We start from the raw sequence: 24,707 nt of genomic DNA, 5'->3' as shown, positions 1-24,707 counted from the left end.
ACAGAAGAGACACAGCATTCCCTTTCAAATACATGTCTCTTCTGAAAGTCTTTCAAGAGTTCCTGTTTCTTCTGGAAGATCCTTTGAGACATTTGCCTTCATGTTCTGTCTCTGTGAGCCCATAACACTTAGGTCTGCAAAGGTAAAAGCTTTATGTTGTGACTTCCAAGAATGACTTGGTCCATAACCTGCAAAAGACTTGTATAGCATGGGTGTGTTCTTGCCAACACTGGAGACATGGCTCTGACTCTTAGTTCACTTGTATAGCTGACCCAATTTTAAACTTGGCACTGCCTTGGCACTGCCAGCACTCTATTGGCAGCAGCCTAGAGCTCACAGCAGGCTGCCAAACCATGCCGATAAGGAGGGCACCTGCAGAGGTGATTATCTGAACTGATCTCTGGCCTACTCTATCTAGGCTGCTTCCTATCATCAGTCTCCCAGTGCAGTTAACCTGTGAGTCAGGCTGGTACTTCAGCAGAGGATGCGTGGGGCCAGATCTAGTGTGGTAGGGAGTAAGATCCCTTCTGACCAGTAGCAGCAAATCCAGTTTCCCAAGGTACTCTTACTCTATATCTGCCACTTCTCTTGCTGACCCCATTCCTGGCAGAGGTGGGGAGCACTCAGCCAACTCTGGCCCCTACGCTTTGAAGCAGAAAAAACCACTTGATTTCGCTTCTCCAGCTGTGATGCCTGGAGACAACTCTATTGTCACTAGTTTCCAGGCTGGACGGTTTAAAACTTGCTTTACGTTATCTACATTAAAGTCAAGTCACAGAACTGTGCATAGGTCAGCAGTATAGACTTTGTAATGCAAGAGAAATGATACATAACCGTCAAACTGACAAACGAGATTTTCCCGTGTCCCCTAAATAGTGGAAACAGTAAGCATATAAACAGGACATGGCATAATGAAAAAGTGAGTAGCCAAAAATATTTTCACTTAAAAATATAAAATATTTGTTCTTTAAATCTTAGCAATTTTGTGTATTTTTTGCTAGCAGTTAAGCTGGAAAGACTTCAGTGAGTGTATGAGGTTGGGAGTTTGGGTCTCTTTTCAGTTTTTAATGAGTAAACATCATATGTTCAGCTCTAAGCTAGATCAGGAACTTGGACAGGGACAGATCATGATAAGGAAACATTTCCATCTCTGTTCTTTCTGCTATCCAGTGCTGGTGTCATTGGGCTTTGATTGAGGCCTGGAGTGACAGAAGATTGAGGATGTCACAGAAGCACAGAATCACAGAATGACAGGGGTTGGAAGGGACCTCTGGAGATCATCTAGTCCAACCCCCCTGCCAGAGCAGGGTCACCTAGAGCAGGCTGCACACGAACACATCCAGGCGGGTTTTGAATGTCTCCAGAGTTGGAGACTCCACCACCTCTCTGGGCAGCCTGTTCAAGTGCTCTGCCACCCTCAAAGGAAAGAAGTTCCTCCTCATGTTTAGGTGGAACTTCCTATGCTCAAGTTTGTGCCCATTACCTCTTGTCCTGTCCCCGGGCACCGCTGAAAAGAGCCTGGCCCCATCCTCCTGACACCCACCCTTTAAGTATTTATAAGCATTGATAAGATCCCCCCTCAGTCGTCTTTTTTCCAGACTGAAGAGACCCAAATCCCTCAGCCTTTCTTCATAAGAGAGGTGTTCCAGTCCCCTAATCATCTTGGTAGCCCTTTGCTGCACCCTCTCCAGCAGTTCCCTGTCCTTCTTGAACCGGGGAGCCCAGAACTGGACACAGTACTCCAGATGTGGCCTCACCAGGGCAGAGTAGAAGGGGAGGATGACCTCTCTCGACCTGCTGGCCACACTCCTCTTGATGCACCCCAGGATGCCATTGGCCTTCTTAGCCACAAGGGCACACTGATGATTCACGGTCATCCTGTTGTCCACCAGGAGTCCCAGGTCCACCGAGCTGCTCTGCGGCAGGTCAGCCCCCAACCTGTACTGGTGCATGGGGTTATTCCTCCCCCCGTGCAGCACCCTACACTTGCCGTTGTTGAATTTCATAAGGTCTCACTGTATGGCGGCACAGCCTTCTGCTGTGTCAGCCACCCCTACCAGTTTCGTGTCATCAGCAAACTTGCTGAGGGTGCACTCTATCCCTTCATCCCGGTCATTGATGAATATATTGAACAGGACTGTATGAATATGTATGAATATGAAAATATTGAACAGAATCTCCTGGACTGTACATGCCTGGCTGTGTAGCCTTCCCAGCAGATATCAGGGTGATTGAAGTCCCCCATGAGAACCAAGGCCTGTGATTGCGAGGCTACTTTCAGCTATCTGTAGGGTTCAGAAAAAGAAACCTTGAAAAAACAGACAAAATAAGCGTCTTTGAGTATGTATCTTCATTTGTCTTCAGTTGTCTGTAGCAGGCAATAAGAATGACAAGTGGGAAAGGGAAGAAAGCCACTAACAATAACTTACGTGAATTTTTATGTCTCCAATGAACTGTCTAATCCCCACAACTGAAGAAATCAGATTTTTGGGTATTGCTGTTGCAAGTTAAATGCTCTCACTTTATTTATTAGCTGATATAAATTGCTGAAATATGCAGAAGGTCATCCCTGACCAAGATAACAAGATGAAAAACTATAAGGAGCTAGCGATAGCAAAAGGGGAGTAATGTATGTGCAGCTGTCAATCCCTGGCCCATGGCTACACTAACAAGATAATAACACGAAAAATGGCAGAAATGAGAAACATACGTAAGTAACAAAAGTGAGGTTCTGACAAAATGGAATTGCTGACTGAAGCAGAAATTATTAAAGCAGGGATATGATAAGCCCCCCAAAAAAGCAAAAGGATGCACAACAGAACAATAGTTAACCAGTGTGTGTTGTTTATTTGGGAGCGGATGAGCATGGGAAAGAGGAAAAACCTGGGAAGGTGGAAAGGGGAATATGAGGGAATGCAAATGAAGTAACAGAGACTGACTGGAGGTAGCTGCAACAGCCCTGTACTTGATCTCTGCAGTTTGGGGGACAATCAACTTGCTGTTTCTACTTTACTTATGTCTGACTTACTTGCCCAGTCAGGAGGGACCTGGCTTATTTTTCCTTTTCAGGGCTACAGTCCTTACCCCAGTTATGTTGTAGGTATTCTGTGCTTAGCCCTGTCTCTATCACTGTTTCCCGGTTGGATCTCTGATCCATGTTGTAGGTAGCTTGTGTCCAGTCCTGTCTTGTGGATAGACCTCAGATCTCCGTTGTAGTCTTGCCTCCAGTTCTGTCTTGTGTTGCTCCTGACTGGACTCCCTGGATAGACTCTAGACCTCACCATCACCTTGCCTTGCCCAGGACTGTCGGTGGATGCTGCACACTCTGTTCACATAGGACTGTGTCCTGGCCAGTGAGGGCATTACCTGTGCTGTGGTCACTCTTGGACCCAGCTTGTCCTCCCTCAAGGAGAAACCTTGCCGCTCCCTGACTCTACCTAACATCAACAAAGGAAGACCTAGAAGGTACCACCTAGTAGCACCATCACTTCAGATCTTTGTTTCCTAGCATAAATGAAATTACTCTCTAAATTACTTTATGGATCTTATTTATTGCAATAAACATTTATGAAAAGTGTGTTTGTATCTTCTTCTCTCCTTTCAACATATTTGACCAGTTGCTCACATCTGAAATATTTTCTTCAAATAAGAATTTTTTCCAGCTTCTATGAAGAATTTGAATGGTGTTGGCTTTTGTTAACATCTTTCCTTTCCATATTCACTGCCATGATGTTTTCACAGCATACAGTACTTAGGGTGCAGAACCAAAGGCTTCAGTCCTGATTTTACAGTTGCTCTGTGGGTCATTCCTCAGCCTCTACATGCAAAAGGACAGGAGTTTTATTAAAGAGAAGGGATTCCTAGTTAGTTCAGCTGATGAAAAATTTCCAGCAAGTGAAACGACCCTAACACATGCAATCTCTTTGGAAAAAGCCTTAACCATGCTACTGTCCCAGGGAGACAGGAGACTAGTTAAAATCATAAGAAATCAAAGAGTTTTCATGCATGCTTATTCTTTTTTTTGTACATATTCCCTATCACTGGGCTGCTTGCTTTAATAGACCCTCACAAATCTAGGCTAGATTATTTGACTTCCTGTTGTCCTTCCAAAGCAACTCTCTTTTGTCAGTAATCTTTCCAAGTATACTGATTTTTTTCAAGAGTTTTGAGTGAACTCAGGTGGTCAAGCTGTGGCCTTGCATGGCTAACTATAGCGTAAGGAGAAAAATGGGTACATTGATTAACATTCTGCTCCTTTTGGAGAGACTAGAAAATTACTTTGGCAGCTGCAGATTCACTGGCACCCTGCTGGCAGCTTACTGCCCATGTTTTCTGAATTGCAATCATTTTTGAAAAATGTGTCTGATCCTTGACTGTTGACTGGGAGGGTGAGAACAGAGAACAGATTTGATGTTTGATGCTCTTCTAAAAAAGCTTTTCCTCGTTGGGCCCCCCATGGCCCTTCTCCATAGCAGGCTTGAACATTGCAGGCTTAAATTACTTGCTCTGTTTCCATTTGTGCACAGCAGCCTCTGCACAGGGCTCTGCGCTCCTGAGGACTCCGGAATTCCATGAGACGTAATGACAGTCAGAGAGATCCAGCATTATACAACTGGTCCCGCTAAATGTGCCTAGGCTGACTGCTCTAACCCTCCATGACATTATACTTATTCAGAGACAATGCAGAGAAGGTTCTAGAGTAAGCGCATGGAAACCAGGAGATCTTTCGTTGGCTTATATTAAGACCTTAAACATATATTTTTTTCTTTAGCGTTCTGCCTTATCTTTATCAGACCCGACTGTTTTCTTCATGCTGTGACAATTAATTGGATTATTTTCATTTAAGGATCCCAGCCCACAAATAACTGGAATGGAATGGAATTGTTTTCCTTTCTCTGCTCTCCCTCATTAGTAGTCTAAACAAGCGTGAGGCTGCATTAAGTTTGTAACTATTTTGTTAGCTTGGAATCACTGTCTTCTCTTCTGCAAATGGAGATTGTGCTTAGATAATTATTCTGGTGTGTTGTTGTGGTATGTTAAAAGTGAAAAGGCTAGTTATATAATTTATATTTTCAATTACCTTGATAGTGAAAAAGAATGACAACAAAGGTAAGTCTCACAAAGAAGAGCCGCAAAAAAGGAAGGAAATTACAGCACATTTCTATTACAAAAGTAGCATAAAAGCCTACTAATTAAATCTCTGTGCTGAGAGACTAAATTGGGAAGATGATATTATCATTGCAAGCTCTGCCTACAAACAGGTGAGGTTTCAAAATGTCATCCCATCTATTATGTATGTCTTCACAGGGTGATTGCCTCAGCTTCTTATGGGCTTGACCCGTAAATGTAATGGTTGACCAGTTACTCTCCTGAGTAAACTTTGAAAGCTATTACCGAAATGCTAAAACTGTTGCTGAAACGCTCACAGTAGTTAGCACTTCATTTGGAAACCTTCAGAGGCTTTGAGGTGAATGGGAGAAGAGCACATTCATCTCTGCCTGCGCATCACACGCTGGCTGATCATTCAGGCAGATCTCCTACTTTGCAGGGCAATAGCATGTAGCATTACTTGTTCTTTATTGACATGAAAACTTAGGAATGCAAGTGATCTCGCTCACATAGGCATGGACACTTGACGTCTTCACATGCCAGATTTAATTACACTGACTGTGCATGTATGTGCTTGGGTGTAGGACAGACAAATGGGCTCAGAGTCCATTTTATGGAGTCAGAGACCCCATAAAATTTATGTCAACCAAGAACTGATTCTTGATAGTTTATCAAGACTTCACCAGCAGCACAATTCAACTTTTACTGGAAAAGGGTACATTTCCTGGATATCTATAAGAACTGTATAAGAGACGTGAGGAAAGTGATTGTTATACCCCCATTTCAAATTAGAATTACACTTTGATTTTGAAATGTTTTGTCTAGAAACTCCTATTTCACATTAGATGATACATACAGCTAAGCAAATTTGCTAAGAAGCCAGCTCATTTAAGAACGGGCCTTTGCCAATTTGAGAACTATTATTTTTATATCCCTGTAGTTTTTTACTGCATTTAATTGATGTGTGAGAAATACCCAGAACTCAAGAACTGACAGCTCTGCTCCTGCAAAGAGTTCTCACTCTCTTTGCTTTCCATAGCAGAGCCAAAGTTTACTGTTTACTGCCAAAGTTGGAGAAGTGCCCTTTCTGCGACTTTGGCAGTAACAAACGCCTTCCTTACTGGCAGCCCATAGCTTTGGGGGAGAAGCAGAGGTGGGGGAGAAGCACAGTTATGGTATAAACAACAAGGGTTCAAGCACTTGGCTTCAGCACTAGCTGAGAGGCAACACTTCTCAAGAGAGAAACAGATTAGTGTTAAAAATTTGGAGGAGACTTCTCAACATTATTAAATCACAAGCAATATGGAAAATATCCCCTATACTGTTCAGTAAGGAAAAGTCAGTAATGAAAGACATCACAAGGACATGCTTCATGCACTGGAAACAAAGGAGAAGCTATGCCAATCTATTGGTGGGTTGGGGAAATCTAGTAGGAATGTGCAGGGACAGTCAGGTACTGCTAGAGGGACTTAGGGAACAGGGAGGGCTCTAGGGAATGGACCTGGAAGACAGTGAGGGAAAGGACTGGAAATGCAAATCAAGAATGCAGCAGAGTAGGGGTTACATCTTTGTGTGCGTATTTAGGATGGAGTTTTCAGGCTTTCAATTATTCCATTGAAATGGATGGTAGTGGGGAAACAAGGCAGGGGAAATTAAATAATCAAGGCACTTGACTAAACCCCAAGATTTCATCACCATCATCTCCTCCTTCTTTTCTGGAATCACAGTTTTGTGAGTTTTGTGAAAGTTTGGGATGGGAGAGCTGATTTAGGATTTTTGAGCACTTTTGAGTGCTGCAGAGTTTGCAGTGCCTGCATTAGTCTTGGATTAGTTTAGCTTTGTGTAAGAAATACCTCTGAAGTTCTCTTTGGTGATCACTTCAGACTGCCCTTACTTCTTCCATCATGGAAACAGTGGGTCTACTACTGAGACCCCTTGATCCTTGGAACCGTGGTTTGCTCAGGTTATCTGTGACCCTTGCTCTCACCTCTTCCCTCACCAAATCCTTCTCCCTTCAGTGTAGCAGCTCAGAGGTATCTCCAGCTGGGCCATGCATCTTAGAATCAGAGTGCCCGAACATGAATGCAAGCTTATGTTCTAAGCTTATACCAGCCACATTTGGATGAATCTGCCATGGTTCTAGAAACATTTCTTCACAATCCCAGTGACGTTTTATCCCGCTTCCTTGTAACCCATCCTCTTACCTTCCATACTGACTCCATACTTTGAGCTACAGACTCTGAAACTAACTGCAGGTTTTGAGGCCCCTGCAACTGATCAAGGGGGATATTAAGACTGAGAGAGGCCAGAAGTCCATGGCTTTCAGGCAGTAAGCTTGTCACCTTGTGTAGGTAAACTTCAGCCCAATTCTGTGTGATCAGACACATAATCCTATCCTGCGACCTGAAGCGTGGTGTTTTGAGTTACAGTGGAAGAAATATGACAGGTCCAATTCCAGTCAGGTTACTCTCCATGCCTCCTGTGCCTGTTTTATTGTCCTTGGTTCTCCTGTGAGAGCTAACTGTGCTGTGATGCCAGCCATCCCTTCCAAGCAAGAATGTACTCTCCTTAGGCTATTCCAGGAGACCGTGTTCAATGGGATAGCTCCTGTGCATATAGAGATTTCAGTATCAGGACCTAAAATAGGGTTGAAAAACAGAGAACAGAATGTGACAGCAAGTTGCATCATTTTGTTTACATCTTGTTCCAGTTCCTTTTTTTCTTAATTTATTTTAAGAGCTTTATGTCAGCCACAAAAGCTGAACCAGATAGCTGTGTAGTAAAGACAAGTAGAAAGCAAATATTACGTAAGAAAACAGACTGTGTGGTAAGCTTGCAACATACAGATGATCTTCCATGTATAAGGATAATGTGAAAATAACAATGGAGGTAGGAAAGAATCTACAGAGAATCTTTGCTAAGAGGAAAAAAGCATATGGTCACTCCTGAAATAGTGTAAGAACAGATCAAATATATTAACTAAGAATAATATGACTGAAGAATAGGAGTATTTTTGTTAAATATATTATTTTGTATCCCTGGGGTTGACTGGAAAGATTGTCAACTTCATTTTTCTCTAGAATTTTAAGGAAAGGATAAAGATGACTATGCTAACTGATTAAGAATATTGAGCTTCCATAACAATTAAAAATAGTTGTTATTATTAGCTAATGTTTTTGCTAATTTTTTTTTTGTTCCAGACTTTCCCTGTTTATTTGTTTATGGAAAAAGATCATGTACTAAATATGTCTCTTACAAGTCCACCAAGGATTTTCTCCAAAGAGAATACAGGAATAGTATTTTAAGAGATGACGTTGTTTAAGTGAACTCAGCTATAAATATTTTAATTGCTTACAAAATGAATCAAATTTGTCACATCCTTAACTCCTGCATGAGGAATTTGGTATCTCTGTGCCAGGAAGAACCATTCTGTGGGTTCCAAATCGCCCGCAAAAGTCGCAGCCAAGCCAGAAGTCCATGCTAAAAAATAATAATATTTACATAGGAAGAAAGTAATTTAAACGGTATTGAAAATTGGCAAAAGGCTGGTTTTGGAAGGATGGTTGTGAATTGCTAAAACATTCAGGATACAAGCTGACAGTCTGTAAGGTGACTGTAGTAATTTCCTTGATTTTGTATAGATGAATGAGTTGCTTTTTTCCTTAGACTACACATATGGAAACACAAAAGGTTTCCCAGTGACATAGATGCTATTAATATAAAGAAAAATCATCTGGGCTTTCAGGAAAGCACAAACTAAACCTCCTTGCGAAGGAGTACGGAGATAGAAACAGTCTCTAGTTGTCTGTATGGAAGAGAGCTGGATTGTTGCAAATGCCTTCAAAAGGTAGCTCATTTAAAAATTTAACTAATGTTACTTTCTTCCTGACACTGCTTAACTTTGTTACAATTTTTATATTCTGCCTTCAAATTAAGAGGTGAGGCAAGAAGTATATGTCCCGGGATAAATTTGTGGTCAATCCACACCTTAAATAGCGAAATTCCAGTCTCTTCCAAAAATGTAATAGAAATGGAAAAGGTTCAAAGATGGGCAACAAGGAAGATGAAAAGTATGGAATGGCTTCCAGGCTAGGACTCTTCAGTCTGGAATGAAGACAACTAAAAAGGTATGGAATATAAAAAAAAAAAAAGAGTAGCACTGCCAGGATGGACGTTGTGGGTAGTTCACAGTCTATGATGAGCCACACTGAGATGCTCTCAGGAACAAGGTTCATGACAAGCGAAAGGAGGTGATTTTCACACACCAGACAGTGGAACTCCCATGTTCTGGGAATGCAAGATGTTTACAAGGTTTTCAGAGATTACACGAGCACTTGGAAGAGCAACCCCTTGGACTTACTATTTAGACAGACCATATCAAGCTCAGGATAGGTGTAGGGTGGGAGGGTTTTGAAGGAAACCATTGTCAATTTGTTCTGTGCTTCCTTTTCCATAGGTGTCTGCCCATGATCACCAGGAAGAGAGAAATAAGACCTAGACAGACCCTGGGTCTGAACCAGTGCAGACATTCCTATGTTGTTACATCTCTTTAAATATTCATGACAGTTTCCTAAATATGGAGTCCAACCTAGGAAACAATCAGGTGAGTAACGTTACTTCTGTGAATACTCTCACGGAAGTAAACCAAAACAATTTCAGTGTTACCCAAGTCTTCAAGAGATTGCAGGCCCAAGATCTTCTTAATTGTTTCATTCAACTGTGAAACATCACATATGAAGTACAACCATATGTGCCTCTTTCTAAGTTTGCATTCTGCCTACTAAGAAATTACATTTTCTTCTATGCCACAGCATTTTCTAAGTACTTAATTCACTACTGTGACCCACAGTACATTCAGCAGGTGTGAAATCTTGTCAGAGTTGTATAAGAGCATGGTGTCATAAAATAGATGAAAAGATTTGCATTTTTTCCTGGCCTTCTACACATTAAACAACAAAACCATGTACTTTTGTTATTTAGGTGGGTCAGGGAGTTACAAGTAAAATTTTGATTTAAAACAGCATCAAGAGCAGCTAAAAAGCCATAATAGGACACTGGAAAATCTCTGTGAATGTTTCTGTATGACTTGTACTATGCTTACCTAGGTCTGCATTAGTTCTTGACTAATCTTAAAAGTTTGGATATTTTTTGGCTTATTTTGAAGAAATACAACTGGTTTATATTGCATAGAGAAATAGTAAGAAAGCAAGAAAGGGAAGTCAGGATTGATTGCTACATGTTATATTGATTAAACAGTTGCAAACTACTTGTAATGCCCCCTGTGAATGAAACATTTATTGGTTATTTCTGATGCTGAGAAGGACCTTTCATGGTTAAAAAAACCACCAGAATCTTTCCAAGAGACATCTCCAGCATGACTCTGATACAGCAATTTGTATTTGTTACACCAATTGACTGCAGAAGAAAGAAATATACATGAAAACCACACATAAATGTCCTTTCACAGATAAGATATCCCTCTTTTGAGTTACAATAATGAGGACAATATTGTTTTGGATTGCTACAGACCTTCCCCTAAGTTTTTTGAAGGTTTCAGAGGTTCAGTGGAATTTGACAAGTGTTATTTAGGCTTTTGTGTTTGCCTTTAATTGCTGTGCACCAGGGTGTATCCTGATGCTGCAGCCGGAACCGTCGGAGCAGAGGGTGCAGAAGCACCTTTTGCACCTTGTTGCAACTTGCAGGGCTGGAACCTTAAACAGTGTGCAGGAGTATGCACATTTAGAGCAAAGATTTTGTTTCAAAATGTTTTTCTAAGTCCTATGCCTGGCAACCTAAAGAGATGTTGCCCTCCTGCGTAGTGAATAGCTCCTTATGCCACTAAATCAAGGGCTAACTCTGCAAAACTACACAAATAGAAATTATTGGACAAACCCTGCTGTTTATAACTGTTAAGTTGCATCACAGTTTTGGTTAAAACCTAATTTATTTCTGTCAACTCTCCACACTTCATTTGCCTGCACAGACATTATTTGCAGGTTTGGTTCTGCCATGGTTGATTTCAGGATGAGCATCTGGTTGTAACTTTCTTTAAGTATGCAGACCTTCAAAGACTACGGACATGCTTAACTGCATTCACATTAGGTGTCCCATTGACTTCAACTGCAACAGTGATGATCCCACTGCAAGATCAAGTAAGATAACGTTTTATGTGTATAGCAGTAAGATAACCTTCTATGTAAAAAAATATGTAAAATTAGAAAATTAAAATAAACCATGTTTGTTTTGCAACAGAAAATCGACTAACAAATACTTTTACAGCCACGTAAAAATAGAAACAGGAAATACTTAGTTTTTCCATGGGTCTCTTAATTAACACCTAGTGCTATTGTTACAATGTTGTTCTCTTTGATTTCATGACTATTTAGGAAAACTCAGATTTCTGGCTTATGAGGAAAGTTATATGGAATTACAAGGAAAAAAGACAATGTAAACAAATATGTATCATTCATCTAAAACAAGAGATTACTTCTTTATATGCCAGTAATTTTTGCAATCTTAGGAACCGTTTGTTTTCCCTTCCTCTCATGTAAATAATTAAATTATTTTTTGCCTCACTTCCCCCCCCCCCCCCAATACACAGGACTCACAAAATTCAGTAATTTTCCACTGGCACCACAAACTTTCAGTGTCTGCCACGTGCTGTGCTGGCAGGACCCACAAGAGGAGCAGTGGCAGCAAGTCAGGAACTGTAACATCATGTTGTGAATATTCATTCAATTTTCATTGTCACAGTTGGTCCTCACCATCTCCGAGACTGACCTTGCTTCCCCCATCTTCCCTTTGACAGCTTTAGAGCAGGGGAGCAGACAGAAGCAAGATACTGAAATCAAAACTTTTAAGCACCAGAAATACCCAGTCAAAATCAGTCCCCATTCCTATTGGGGGAGTGTCTGTCACTCCCACTTACCATTGTTATTGATAGAGATTTTAAAAGACTTTTGCTCTGGGAAGAGTGCGTTAGTGAAATACCACTTTTCTAGATCTGTAACCACTTTATTTTGAATTTACTTACTATACTGCAGAGTGTTTTCCCCTCTTGCTAATTCTTTTTCAGGGTTATGTTTGTGCTTTCAACACTCCAACATGGTAAATGAGAGTGCAACAACTTTATTACCGCAGGCTCCATACGTGGAAACAGAGTTCAGGTACCAGAATGGGCAGTGCCTCCAGGAAGCACTTTTGCATGGCATTCAAGTTAAAACATGCTAATTTTAGGCTTCTGTTTTTTCAAACCTACCAAATCTAATGCTTCTGAAAACTGGCCTCAGCAGGGAGGTCCACAGTGGTCAGGGAGGTCCATGGTGAATCTCCTGGCTCTGCCTGCAGGTGAAGTGGACATGTAGATACACTTGCAGGTCCTGAGATTGTAAGATCTCTGAGCAAGAAATTTGCTTTAGTGTACAGAGCTCCTAAGACCCTTGTCTCTATATAAAGACTAATGAGGTAAAACAGATTAAATGCAGCTGCCAAATACATCCCCTTTGTCATCAACTATCCTCAAGTCAAGCAATAACACTAGGACAAACTTTCACTAGCTTCCACACGTTGCACGTGGTGACAGAAGCAAAAGACGGCAGTACATTGACAGTCATTCTTCCCATCTGAGCTCGGAGATTTGCCTTCGACGTAGCTGGCTTTGCAAGAAATCTGTATCACTGCATCCTTGGGATAACAGCTTTCCCCATAAGCGTTGCTGCTTTGTTTTATGATCAGGTAGTACCAAAACCAAAGCAGGGTTTTCAGCTATCTGCGTCAACATCCTTACCCTTGTACTTTGGTAGGGCAGAGGATATGAAAGGCCTCCAAATTGCACTATTGCCAGTTAATTCTGCTGTCTTCTCTTTCAGCATCTGGGCACCTACCTATGCTCGAGGCAAGTTTAACAGTGCCCTCCTGACCAGGAGATCTCTTCACATTTACGAGCCCTTCGGTGGTCTCTACCGCCAGAGCCTCTAGAGAGCGAAGGTTTACGCTGGCTGAAAAGCAGTCCCTTCGGCCGCTGAGGCGCCGGGGCAGCGGCGGCTCTCCGGCAAGAGCCGCAGGCGGGGCCGCTCGCCCCCGGCCGCCGCTCCTGCGGGTCTTTCGGCTGTTTTGAAGGGGGAGAAGGAAGAGAAAGAGGAGAAGGCGCCACAGGGGTACCCGGGCGGGCGGGCGAGCGGGGGCAGGGGGCCGCGGGCCGCCCAGCCTCCGCCAGCACCTGCCGCCGCGCCGCGCCGCTGGAGAGCAGCGGCAGCAGCCAATCGCGGGCAGGGTGGGAGGTGCCGGGCTCTCGCGAGAGCCGCCGGGTAAACAGCCCCTCGCCGGTGCCCTCCCGCCTTCCTCCTCCTCCTCCTGCCATTAGCGCGGAGGAGGGGGCCGTGCGTGCAGAGGCGCCGGCCGCGGGCAGCAAGCAAGGAGCTGGCGGCGGGAGGGCGGTGCATCGCGGGGAGGTGAGTGAGTGCCACGGGGAGCCGGCGCAGCACGCCGCCTCGGGGGCGCCCCTCGGCCCGGCCCCGGCAGAGCAGCCTTCCCGTGGCGGGAGAAGGAACCCTGTCATTGGAGACCGGGAATCTCCCTCTCCCTTCCCTCTCCTCCTTCCTCGTCCCCCCTCCCCCGCACTTCCCTTCACCGTGAGGCAGCAGGAGCAGCCATCGCCGTAGCCCCGGCTGCCGCTCGGCCCTGGGAGGAGGCGGGAGGATCAGGGGTGGCTCCCGGCTTGGGAGCTGCCCCTGAGGTGACTTCTGCCGCTGCACCCGGCGGCCGGCCGGGCAGGGGCAGCGGCAGCGCCTCCTGCCAGCGGCGCAAGTTACCCCGAGTTCGTCCCTCTCCCCGTGGCGGGGACCGCCAGCCAGCCGGGCGCTGGGCTGCCCCGCCACGGCGGCCGCCGGCCGCTCCGTCATCCCCCGGGGGGCGGACGGTTGAGGCGAGGGTGCCCGTCCCCTCACGGTGTGGTGGCGGCGGCGGGGGAAGAGGCGAGCTTGGGGTTCGGCGGGGTGGGAGGCGCAGTCAGGCGGGTCTGGGGGTACCGTACCGGGGAGGTCGGGTTCAGGCGCGGCTGGCGACCGTGAGGTGGTATGGGGTGTACCAGCGGCAGATAAGGTGCCTTAAGGGTGTCCCACCCTCTTTAAAAATAAATAAACAAATTAAGGGACAAAATTATCTCTGTAGTGCGCTTAAAAAAATAATCAAACAAACAAACCCTCACAAGTTTTCACTGTCAGGTGGACGAATCCCAAACCCTGCTTCTGTAACGTCTCCCTCAGAGGCAAAGGAGTTTTGGATTGGGCCCATAATCTGGCAGTCTGGGTCATGCGCTGTATCTTTAGGCAATTTACAGTGGCCAAAATAAAAGTTAAGGACTACGAGATGTCTGCTGGTTTTGTTTGGTTTTAATTAATTTGAAACGTCTTGGGTTAGAATAATTGAGTTCACACGCACGCTAAAAGGCTGCCTCTGCTGATGTTGCATACCTGATTTCCTGTGGCAAAATGCACAATAGGAATAAGTGAGCTTTGATGTAGCCTCTGAATAAAAAGTAATGCTGAAGTTTGGCTTTTTTTAAAAAAAAAAGTTTCTTATAGGATATTTGGTGGGATATGTTCATGTTGTTTTGCTTTTACTTGCTCTTTGCTGAAGGGCAGTGAAAATTATTTTGGAGATCAGAGATTTTGGGTTTTATTATGTATGCTGATTCAGTGTTTCAAGTACAGTTTTTTTGAAGTTACTTGAAGTAGATCTTGTTTGTGAGCATATATAACACTAATAAATCTCACTAAATTGTTGTGCGTGTTCTGTAAAAGATGCCTGAATATATATAGAAATCTTAAAAAAACTGCTTTCATTCCTTGTCCTTTAGGACCTTAGGGATGAAAGAGTATCAGTCGTAATTTTACTCTGAGCAGTTAAGTGAAATACTAGCCTGTAGGCTACTAACCTGAGAGGTGGTGAGCAGTGGCCATACTCATTGCATATGAGAAGTCTGTTACTGTATCTAATGGAATTGATGCAGTTTTATCTTCTGTGCTATACATAGATATGTTTTCCTGCTTTTCTTAAAACGTGCTTTGGATTAGGAAAAGTCAAATTTGTGTAGTTCTATGAAACTGGAATTTGGCTGTTTTTCATGTTGTACGTGGCATAGTATATGTTCAATTTAAATATTATTGCTTAATGGAGATTAAGAAAACTCCAAAATTAAACATTTTATTTCTCAAACGTTTCAGGGGAAAGAAACACCCAAACCACTAGTTAAACAGAACTCAGAAGCAAATATTTACAGCAGACAGGTATCATGTTTTATTTCTTTCTGCCTTTTTTTTGCAGAAAGTTAGTCTTTCTAAAAAAAAAATATAAAAAAGCCCAAACAACAAACCCACACCCTATCATTAACTTGCAGTGGACTTGGACCAGGACCCTATGGTCTCAGTGCGCAATGAGGGAACGTTCCCAGGAGAACAGAAGTTTTGGATTTCTGTCAAATGATCCATTGTGGACCTGCTTGTGCAAACTTCTGGTGCTGACCTCTGAGGGTCTGATCCTGTGCTTAGTGGAGTCCCTGGTGGGCCTCTCATGGATTGGAATGGTATGGGAGGGCACACTGAATGGGGCTCAGTGTTTGCATGGCTTCTCATGTACACGGGTGAGATTTGCTGTTGTTTCTCGGGCTTCTATGTAGCCTCCTTTTGGCTCGTCTATCTGTATGCCACTGAAGCTTGAATGGTGGTTAGAAGTTTTTAGTCATTTAAGTTACCTGCTATAGTTTGAGATCTCTCTTGAATCTTGTAGTGACCACAAGGAACTTAGTCACAGTTTGAGAAGCACTGCTTTTGTCCACAGTGTCTGTCTAGGTAATGGGTTTGTCTCATTTTTAAAGCTTATCTTTTCCCTATGAATTCAGTTTTCACTCAGTCTATGTTTATTCTAATAAAAATGTTCTTTCCACCAAGTTTCAGCTGCGGTTTAGTTAAAATATAAAGCCAATTGATAAACATTGATATTTGTATTTTAGGAGATGCAGGGTAGACATGTAAATTACACTGAAAAGAATTACTTCTCTGAACACAGTATTCATCATCACAAAGACTACTAAGCTGATATTATATGGTAAATGGTTTGCTTTTAGTCCAACAGAAAGAGGCTTTATGTGTCTTAGGGTAATGACAGTTGACGTAAATCAAACATACTGTTGTCCACGAAATCATTTAATCTTCTCTTTCGCAGCTCATTTCAACATATAGCTGCACTTAGAGCAGATCTGCCATCAGTAATAATTGCATTACTGTAGCATGAAAATGTGGGCTTGATAAATAACTGACTGAAGTCTAATTCTTTGGGATGGTTGATGTAGGATTTTTCAAAGTCTGGTGACTAAATAACATCTTTTGTTGTGCAAAAAGAAGTAACAATCTAATGTGATAGGGTATGAACTCGGGGAAGAGTTATTTAGTGCATAGTGTGAATGTATAGGGTGAACTGTATTTAAGGTGGGGGATCTGTTCTTGAAGGATCAGAAGTTAGTTGTTGCCAAACACAGAAGAGTAGACTTCATCATTTGATTGGTACAAAAAGTCCAGCAGCTCTGTAGTCTAAAACTACAGAATAACTTTTGGCAGTTATTATTCTCCACTGCATCTGCATGAGGAAACAACAGAGCATTTTTCTTTGACAACAATAAAAACAAAACAGGGACTTGGGGGGTGTGTGTGTGAATGAATTTATTGGGAGAAAAACTTATTTTCCTTGTCATAAATAATTTTATCAGCATGAGAAGCATTAAAATGGGCAGTTGTCATGGTTAATGCTGTCTTTTACTTGTGAAATTGTGTAATTTTGTGAGGCTTGCATTAATATCTCACTCTTAATACTTTGTAGAGATTAAAAAAGCAAAGGAAAACAGAGGATTGGAAAATAATCTTTATGCTTCAAATATTTGGTTTTCTGATTTCTCGGTAATTTTGGCATTGGATTTTGCATTCTGATTTGAACTGTAGATTTGGAATTTAGTTTGTGATTGATGTCTTTAATATTTATACCTGCAAACTGCAATTTGTTAACTGACATATGGTTTATGAGCGTTGCAACTGAACAGAATGTGAAGAAAACAGATATTTAGAATTTTAATGTAATAAACTTGCTTCAGAAGAGTACTTATATGATACTTAGAAGTCAACTGTTCCTTTGACAATCAATATTTTTACTAGTAAAAGGGAACAACGGTTGATTAAAATGGTAGTCTGGGATTATGGGATTTCACGAAAGTAAGGATCTCCTGAAGCAATAAAAAGAGAGATAACTATTGACCTTTTAGTAGCAAGTTACAGACAATATTAAGTAATAGCCTGGTGCGAACATGTTGCTCAAACAGATTGAGATTATCATAGGTGGCAGGTGAATGGGAGGGAGAAATAAGGGGATACTCGGATCTGTATGGGGAGCGGAACTGTGTTTAGAGGAAGAGTGTTTATTATATTGCAACTTACAATAGCTATGTCTCTTATGTTCTAGAGTTTGAGCCTGTGATCACTGACATACTGTAGAGGAGCTGCAAACTTAGCAAAGATCTTGGCATGTTGGAACTTGTTAAATTTCCTTCTGCAGAAGTGGAAACAAAACCCCTTTTTGTTATCTTTGAACAGATGAAAGGTCATGAGACCTTTTTCTACTATGTGTAATAAAGATAGCACTTTACAATTCTCTGAGGGTATCGTGTGTAATGTTGCATTAAGTAAGGCACTGCTAGTGCATTTATAAAATATGGCAAGAAACCTTAGTGATTACATCTTCTTGTAGTAAAAGAAAACCAAGCAAACCACCCCCTCCAACAAACAATTAGAAAACTTTAGTCAAGTGGGTACCTTACCAGAAATAAGTACTTGGTTTAGGGCCCTTTTTGTGAGCCACTATAGTAGAATAACACTATGAGAAATATAGTTGTGCTTAAATTGGGTGCAATTAAAATGAAGATACTGGGTCATGCCGAGTCATAGGAGTTACAAATACAATCAGCTTCCATACACAGGAGTTTAAACCAGGTGGGGCGAGGAATGAAAGTCATAACTTCCGTAAAACACATGACTACCCTGAAGCTACTGCTAAGAAGGGTGCAAACAACCAAAGTTGCTTGACAGAAGCAGCGTGTTACAAGTGGGGAGTTGTGTTTGCTAAGGGGGCTCTCCTGGTTGTACAAGGTTAGGCTCCATGTCCCTGTCGCTGATGCAGCAGAGAGACAATTTAGCTGCACACTTGTGCTCTACCATGAACTTCTGTCAATATTGCTGAGAACCCCCCCCAGAGGACAGCTATGTCCTCTTCCTGCCAGACCACTGTCAGTTTGGAGACTCTTGAGTCTGCTCTGTAGGAAAAGGGTTTTCCAGGGACAGCGTTCATTTCCAAGGTAGTTTTATTTCTGCCATGTATGCAAACCTTGAATTGGCTGGCGCTACTACCAGTTTGAGCTCAGTCACTTGCAAGGGATTGCTTGATAAAGCAGACCTTTCCCACAGATCACTGTTTTCTACTTGTCTTTTTTCTAGAATGAGTAGAGCTGAATCTAATATTGAGAGAGGCCTGAGTCAACTGCCATGTAGCACCAGAACAGCTATAGCTTCCCTTGGTAGAAAGCCTCAGTGTTATTATGAGCGCACTAGTGAAAAAAGAAGCTACTTATAGCTGAACTGATAGTTACATTCTAAATGATATTTCTTGTCTGCAGGAGAGCAGTTTTGTACAAGCCAGCCAATATGCAGATTACTTAGCCACAGAACCCCCTTAGCATTGTTTGAAGCTGAGCTTATTAGCCATTTTAGATTTCCATGTGTCACAGCTGAGCATAGAGGAGAGGGTGATAGGACACAGATGTGGCCTGATATCTCCCCTTTATTTCCCAGTGCAGAGCTACCTGTTCGGCCAATGAGCTCAATCTGAACCAAAATGTGGAGAAGGTAGGAGCAGCTCGCAGGCTTAAGCTTTCCACTTCTTCCCATAATAACTGAGAAGAACCTTCCCTTTCACGAAAAATTCCCTGTTGCCAAATTAGCCAGGTAGAAATAGCAGATATTAGTTCAGTGGCATCAGGTTTCTTTTGTCTTGCTTTGTATATTGGAAAACTGTTCATCACAGACATCTCTTAAAATTTGTTTTAGTTATTTGTGTGGGGTTTTTTTTTAACAATGAATAGTTGCATAATGTGTTCCCAGCCCTTCCTTCTCACTGGTGCCTTTTAAGGGAGGTAACCAGAACACTAGCCAAATATCAGCCTGATGATGAAATTGTTCCACTTAAAATGTCACTAATTTTTAGCATGCTGAGTCCTGTATGAAGAGGAAAGCTTATATTAGTAGCTCCACAGACAAAAGCATTGTACAGCATTGATTAGAGGCAGTTGTTGTTTCTTGAAGTTAGAGAGAATTGCATTCTTCTGTTTTGTGGTATTTAATGTTTGTCAGGGCAGGAAAGGAGAACAAATTCAATCACAAGGTAAGGATTTAATGGGAGTACCTGTTTTTACAAACTGCAGAAACTGAATATGGAGAATGAAGTCTGTTTAACAATAATTAAAAGTATAATTTAACAAGCTCTAACAACTGGAACTATAAGGGAATTTTGTGTGTGGTGGGTGAGCTTCTCTGTGGGACACTAGGCAATAATACAGCAATGAAAGGCATGGCTGTTAAAAACATGTAACAGCCAACTGCTAAAGCACAGTCCTATTTAGTGGAGTAATGGCTTTTGGTTAACAGGTATTTGTGTAGCAAATACACTTGGTGAGACTTGCTTACCAAGTACGGTTTTCTTATTGTGCTGATCGATCGTAATAGTGGCATGTCTTGGAAGGCAGTTAAGTGCATTGCAGCGGATTCTGACTGTCCACATAAGGTGAAAGAACAGAATTTTATCACTTCTGGTGTCATTAACGTGCATCTTTGTCACTGAGTTGTGTTGGTTTTGTTTGTGCTTGGTTAGTCTGCTAAAGTGGTAAAGAACTCAGGTTGAGAAGGTGAGTTGGTGTTCTTCATGACTAATTTGTGGTATTTCATTTCTGTAAATCAAAAGTTTTGTTGTGCCTAAAGAAAATTTCTCTTACTAAATTAAGCTGCCTACTTACAGTTTAAAATAATTTATTTCCTTAATTTCATGAACTTAGTTACAGCATGAATCTTGATTTCTGCAAATGCTGTGGGAAAGGAAATATTCACATTCAAGTTTATGGGGGGCAGAAACAAAACGAAACAATGCTGATTATACTCTAAATACAATTTCTACTAAAGTCTTATTGTTTAGTCCTTCCCCGATCTTAGCAGGCATAGGTAGCATCTTAGGAAGTAATGACTAAGAGCATAGAAGCAAAGTTCTCTATGCATAGAAGCAGGAGCTCTCTATGAATTCACCTCTCGATATCTTGTGAACAAAGTATATAGATGACCATTTAATGTTTAAATGTATTAGGTGGGTTCTCTTATATGGCTAATCATTGTATGGAGACTCTTTCCCTACTCTGTCCTGTTTATCTTCTTAGGGAGCTTACTTTAACAGAAAGGAGAGTTCATATAAAATACGTATTACGTGAGCATCTGGTTAAGTTGCATAAGTAGCAATTAGAAAATTTTTTAAATTTTTTTTCTTTATAAAAAAGAATTATGTTAAAAATACCTGGAATAATCTCCTGTAAATTGGTTATGCTTTGAGTCATTCCAACTAGAATTGAGTGAACTTGAATTCAGGCAAAATGACAGCAAGATGGATAAAAATCTATAGAGCAGAGAATGTTCTGAAGTACTTGAAAAGCCCAAAGTGCAGAATACGGACATTACATTAAACATCTAGTGATGGGAAGGTAGGGGGATCCTCATAGCGGGAAATAAAACCGTGTGTATCTGGTATAAAACATGAATGTAAATGACCTTTAGTATCTGCTTAGAAGAGATACATGTGAGCTGAAGTCCTGTAAAGCTCCCCCTGATAGTCTTAAATTGAATCTGAGTGTTACAGCTGTCTCTGAGGTTGAGTTGTACAAGCCATGGAGTGGTTAGCAGCAGAAGTTGAGGCTGTGGTTCTCAAGTCTAGTGAGCCACAGACTACCGTCAAACCACAACACACTCTCAGACCATCATGCACCTTCGATTAAAAAACACTCCTGTTCCACTGACCAGCCACATGCTGCTGACAGAGTCTGTGGACCACAGGTTGGAAATCAGGAAGTTATCATGAGCTGTGGTGTTAGGAACAGTCATCTTCAGACATAGTTTCAGATAAGAAAATGAATTGCAGGTAATTTATTATAAGATTTTTGAGAAGGACAGCTTTTAGATTGAAGGGAGATAAAGATCTGGAAAAACAAAATTGGTTATTTTGGTTGGAAGATGAAGGGAGTACAGAAGGGAATTCCTTCCTCCCCGTTAAGTCTTTTTGCTCTCATTTCTCTCCCTGTCTGTTTTTCATGAGCCAGTGATAAAGGGGAGAGAACAAAGTGGAATGCTCTAGATTTTCAAGCTTTGCTGGCAAACCTTCAAAGAAATTGGAAAACTTTTTAGCTTCTTTCTTAATGTCACAGCATACACCGCTTCTTGACCAGCTCCAGTTCTCAGTAATTAGCAGTGTTTACAGGCAACATTCATCCATTCCTTCAACAGGAAGGAACGCACTGAAGTCACTGGGAGCCCTGGGTGCACAAGGAAAAGCAAATTGTCTCCAAAGATTTGAGGCTATGTAGCTAAGGTTGTGTTGAAGGAGAACAAATGAATGGGATGAAAACTTGGATTTCAGCTGTGCCAGCAGGGTAGTAATGGGTAGAAGGATGTAGCTGTCCAGGCGAGGATTATAACATGTTTACCAGCTAATCAGTTTGAGCGTGTAACTCTTGGCATTTCCAGAGGGTTGACTACATATGGGCTGTAATTTAGATGAAAGTGAACTTGTATCAAAGTGTCTTGTGACAGGAACGGTGATGTGTCCTCTTGTCTTCCAAGACTTACTGCTCTGGACTTTGTCATGATGAGGAGTGCGAAACAAATGCTGTACTGATACGGTGAATCCCCCTGATGGTGCTGTGAATCTCAGACCATAGATGTGTGTGTGGTCTAACCAATATGTGGATATTCAGGTTGACTTAATTGCAGCTCTAATCCCAGCTTCTTCGATTAGTATCAGTGGTGCTGATGTTACTGTAGGATGATTTAAAGGAACTTTTCACTTGGTTTTTCAGGAGGCATCACGGTCCAACTTGCCGTGTTCCCTGCTAGCACAGTGCCACTTGCTCTAAGTTCATACTGAAAGCATCGTCTCTGACAGCTATGGTTCATGGGTAACTCCAAAGCCTTAGGCTCACACTTGGATACCTCTGAGCCCCATTTAATCCCAGAGGGCGCCCGATTCATGTTAACTGTTTGCTTTTGCTCACAGACACGTAAGCCAATTGTGGAAGGGCAGATGAAAAAAGAATAACAAATCCTTTTCAGTGTTCAGGAAGAATAGATGAACATGATATCACCCAACCAGATGAGAGAATTTCGCAGGTCTGAATATACCCTGACCTACACCAGTGGGTTTCGGCTGCTGCTCACAGCTTGTGCTGCAGCCTGGCTGCTGACGGAATAACTTTGCTGAACGCCTTTGCTGGAAACTAGCAAAGAGGATCCTTGGACCCTGCCAAAAATGCTGCTGCCTTCACCTTTGCTCATCAGTAAGATGCAAAAGTCTGGCCATGTTAAGGGTACAAGGAAGAAATATGCTTCCCTGTTATCTGTTTAAATAAGCAAAATAACATTCTGCTTTGTAAAATAATCTTTACAATCAAAAGCAACGTTTAGAAAAAAAAATTGATACACATCCATTTTTGCATGGGTGCTTTAGATCACTGCATTTGAAAGGACTGAAAGAGTAGTGGACAGTCAAAAATGAAAAAGGAAATAATTATGAGGTAATTGAAGGGAAATTGTTATACTCTAATGAAGATAAGTAATTTTAGCTAATTTTCCCTCTGCCCTTTTTATTAAACAAGCAATAATATTTAGAAAGCTAATGTTGGTTTTGTTTTACAGTCCAATCTCAGTTTCAGATTTTGACTCCCAAGTGTGGGATGAGCCTGTGTTGTTTAAGGAGCAAAGGCTACAAGAGAATAATTCTGATGACAATATTGGTCATATTATTTCTCTTTTAAAAAAAAAAAGAAGAAAAACAACACTGAAATCTGTTAGTGTTCTTTGTATTTTTTTTGAAGCTCACTTTTGAGACTAGTTTTGACAGTATCTTTCTTATTTGTATTTGACTGTAATTTTCTCAGTCTGAGAAACACAGCATAAACATATTTTCTCGGTTCTTTTGCCTAAGTGCTCTGAAGCAGTCGTGTCATCTTTAAAGAATGCTGCCATACAGACTAAGAGACTAAAAGCTTCTGTATGCTTACTTAGGACATTAGAGAACGATAGTGAATCTGTATCTGCCTATATGCAGCTGAAGAATGCAGTTGCATGATGAGATTTTCTTCTGTCACTGTGGAATTTAAGTGCTTTCCCTCCCTTTCTTGCCTGCCAAGGCAAGGCTGGATTTTACCACACAGTTGTTGGTTAAGTAAGGTCCACCACCCCCCTTCTCCTTGAATCATAAAGTAAATCTTCTCTAGATATTGCAAACTAATAAACCACAGTGAGAGCAGTGCAGATTAAGCTCCATATTTGTCTTGGATGGAAGGTCAGACTTCTGTCTGGAATATCTGAATCTGTGCTTTGGGTGCAGCTTCCTTCTATTCAAGGATTGTGATCATCTTGTCAACAAAGCATCTGATTTACAAGATGAAGTCACTTACAGAAGTAGCCTCCCATCATATATGTACTTCTAGGGAGGGAAATAGGGGCTTTTTTGCTTGTGATATAGCAAACCCTGCACCTGCTTATGCTTTTTCCTCTTATTTTCTCTTCCTTGGATAGGTGAGGAATGTAGTTTGTGCTTGACCAGGAGTGTAGGACTTTTAACGGAAGTAAAATTTGGATAACCCTACTTTCTACAAGGAAGCTACGCTGAATGCATTTCAATGGCTTTCCAGATTAAGGGGATGTAAATTAATATTTGTCAATGACCAATGTATGAATAAAATGAATACTGACAAATTTCTTTGTAATTCTTGGCTTGCTTTGGTACCTCAGTCAATGCTACTTCTAGGCAAGAAGCCTCTTTTGTTGATAGGATGCTAAATCTACTTCCCATATTGAATTTGGTGGTATAATTCACATCATCTTTGAGGGAGAGGGGACTGACACAGGATAACCCAGCCACTCTTGCGGATACCTGGGACGTATTTTGAAGTGACAGGCAGAGTGAGGATATATGAATATACCAAGATCTTTTATAAGTGTTTTTTTAACATTGAAAGATCCGGTGCTCTTTGAGGTGCTGACCGCATTTGACCCTGCGTACTTCACAGGCATCCTTCAATCAGTTTAGCAGCTGTTTACTAAGCACCAAAATTCAGAAGGCCTTCATCTTCTTTGAATGAAACGCACTCTTTTCTCTCAACTCAGCATCTCTGAATTCACTGAGCAGAGCCAATCCCCTAATATTAAATGTGTTTATATTCAATTACTTTGTGCCATCCAAATGCAACGAAG

The 24,707-nt window shown here is 41.7% G+C and overlaps 1 protein-coding gene and 1 long non-coding RNA gene across 4 annotated transcripts in view; one reads left to right on the top strand and one right to left on the bottom strand.

Moving 5' to 3' along the window:
* Positions 1-10,477: 10,477 nt before the first annotated feature.
* Positions 10,478-13,258, bottom strand: LOC128904618 (uncharacterized). 2 transcript variants are annotated; one of them, XR_008464565.1, is made up of 3 exons: positions 12,368-13,258; positions 11,718-11,917; positions 10,478-11,249 (listed from the first exon to the last, which is right to left on the bottom strand). It is a non-coding gene; the product is annotated as an uncharacterized LOC128904618 (long non-coding RNA). The 2 variants fall into 2 exon arrangements; XR_008464564.1 differs by lacking the exon at positions 11,718-11,917.
* A 162-nt stretch (positions 13,259-13,420) lies between these two features.
* The window catches only part of STK38L (serine/threonine kinase 38 like), a 53,345-nt gene continuing 42,058 nt past the window's right edge, over positions 13,421-24,707 (top strand). The window contains exon 1 of one of the 2 annotated variants that reach the window (XM_054189230.1): positions 13,421-13,559. The gene's annotated coding sequence lies outside the window, so the exon portion shown is untranslated. Of the gene's footprint in view, positions 13,560-17,613; positions 19,585-24,707 lie in introns of those variants that run through there. The other variant, XM_054189232.1, reaches the window with a different exon arrangement.

Source organism: Rissa tridactyla, chromosome 1 (genome assembly GCF_028500815.1).
Source record: "Rissa tridactyla isolate bRisTri1 chromosome 1, bRisTri1.patW.cur.20221130, whole genome shotgun sequence".
Lineage (NCBI taxonomy): Eukaryota > Metazoa > Chordata > Aves > Charadriiformes > Laridae > Rissa > Rissa tridactyla.
This window is presented reverse-complemented; position numbering and strand designations above follow the sequence as displayed.